This window comes from Amblyomma mixtum, chromosome 3, assembly GCF_055824585.1.
Source record: "Amblyomma mixtum isolate Tamu chromosome 3, ASM5582458v1, whole genome shotgun sequence".
NCBI lineage: Eukaryota > Metazoa > Arthropoda > Arachnida > Ixodida > Ixodidae > Amblyomma > Amblyomma mixtum.
Window position 1 is genome coordinate 43198488 of NC_143014.1, and position 2353 is coordinate 43200840.

General features: G+C 45.9%; 1 non-coding gene across 1 annotated transcript; it reads left to right on the forward strand.

Moving 5' to 3' along the window:
* The first annotated feature begins 293 nt into the window (after nt 1-293).
* Nucleotides 294-366, forward strand: TRNAR-ACG (transfer RNA arginine (anticodon ACG)). The gene has a single exon. It is a non-coding gene; the product is annotated as a tRNA-Arg (tRNA).
* Nucleotides 367-2353: the final 1987 nt, after the last annotated feature.

Consider the following 2353-nt stretch of genomic DNA (forward strand, 5'->3'; position numbering starts at 1 on the left):
CGGCTAGTATGCTTCGCATAAAAAGGCGAAGGTCAAGCATGGGTCGCAAAGAAGTGGCAGCAACTGCGCCGAGAGAATCCTCTGCATGGCGCAGAAGATATGTGCAGGCGAAAGAAATGGTGGGTGTACGTAATTAGTAAATGCACGTGGGCACTCACAGCCGCCTTTGGATATGGCAGTCTCCCTTGCTTTCGAGGTTGCGCGTGCAGGCTAGCGCCGATAATGCAGTATTCAAGGGCACCGCAGTAAACCTTTGTTGTTGGCAACGTCCCATTGCAGGCCGCTAACGGTCGGGGCCTGTGGCGCAACGGATAACGCGTCTGACTACGGATCAGAAGATTCCAGGTTCGAATCCTGGCAGGCTCGGCTGTCTTTTTTATTTTTTTCCTTTCATTTGCAAGACGCTTGCGTTTAACATAACGCCATCGGGAAGCACATCGTTCGCGCGCACGTGCAATGGTCGACTCGTTTGGATTGCGCTTTTCAATACACTGCTCTCTGGATGGGGTCAGTGTAGCTGATTTGAACAGGATGGCAGCAAACGGGTAAGGACACTGCTGACTGACTGTAATGACTGTGAAAACGAGCAAAGGAATGGAAGGAGATTAGGACGAGATTTAAAAAAAAATGGACTTAAGAGATCGTTTGGGCCACCAAGTAGTCCACTTCTTTGTTGACACCGAAGTGCGTGGCAGCTCTCAAAAGCATTCCCCCCCCCCCCCCTTGTTACATCAATCTTAGGTAAAAAAAAAGCATCCGTTCTGGCCACCTGATGTCAGATTGCAGACCCTGCACGCGCAGCGCCGAACTCCTTGATATCAACATCCATAATACAACATCGTAGGAAACAACAACGTGGTGTCTACAGGTACTTGCTCTAGATTGCCACGGCGCAGCGTATGTCAGCGACGCTTCTATTGCCTTGTCCAACAAAAAAGAGATAGAGAGAGAGAGAAACAAGAATGTGTATCTACCTTATTTGCCTCGAGCTGTCAATCTGCGCTTATTTAGTATTCAGTATTAGTATTCAATTTCGACCTGGTGTGTTCGAGTTATCACTTCATTTGGCAATTTTTACTGTTCCGACAGCAGAGCGCGCACTACGTATGGAGACAAGCTATACAAAAGATTTTCGTGAACTATACAGTATTTGTTTTACCCAAAGCGCAAAGGCATGGGTGCAAAAAAAAAGGAAGTAATCTTTATTTGGTTAATGATACGTTGAGTATGCAGGTTCCATACTATGGGCGCATATTCCAGTTTACGTCTAGGTAATGAAACATGTAAAATGGCCTTAATGCTAACGCGGCATTGACGAGAAAAAATAATTATTTGCTTCCCGGGACGCATTGCCCCATGCTTATCGTTGAACATTGTAATTCGCGCACCCCTAGTTGGGCTGCATATGTGTGTATGTGGCCGCGCCAAGTCAGCGCTGTAATTGAGAACTTCGGGTTAATTTTGACTAATTGGTACTATTTGATTTATCTCGCAGACTAAAAACTGAGAAATTCCACAGCCGTTATGTATTACGCGCCATAAAACCGGATTCGATCGAATCAAAATGCAGATTTTGCGGGGAGAAGGCGGACCGGTACCATATGGTATGGGCCTGCCAAAAAAAAAACGAGTCATTAATATTATAGCTCAGCCAACGCGGGAAGGGTGGGAGAAGGCACTTTCTCGCTCGGAAGAAGGAAATCAACGTCATCTTATCGAACGAGCAAGGGCAGCAGCTTACACCTATGGAGTCCCTGACTAAGGACACCGCCCTCCTCTTCCTCACCCTTCTACATGTACTACAATAACTATTTTCATCATCATCTTTCACGCGCACTGAAATCTCAGTGCATGGGGCGCTTTTGCATTTCGCCTCACCAGAAACGCAGCCGGCGCGACCAGCAATCCGCGGTATATTCCTGGTTATGTAGTTATACCTGAGCATTTTAATTGGAAACTTAGTCAAGTGTTAATGACCCTACTGTGAGTTCGTAATTTATTCGTAACTCTCTCTGGGTTATTGGGACAAAAACGCCTTTGTTAGTATAAGAACTCCGCTCCTACTGCTGAATACATTGCTCAGAGTGTAGTGTCGTTGAGGTCGTTGTGGTTGTTGTTCCTTGCAGTTTATGTGAAGAAATCGAATTCTTCGTGGAGTTCGTGGGCTAAGGGCTCAGGTGTTTCTCAAGTATGTTTTACTGACCGCATCCAACGAAATAAAATTGAATTGAATTGAATAGCCGAATATGCACTATTGGTAGCTAAAAGAAAAAGCAGACGACTCCTGCGAAACGCCAGATGCAGCTGAAAGACAGCCAGGATAATTAATAGACTGCAAGGGTTCTCAAACTGG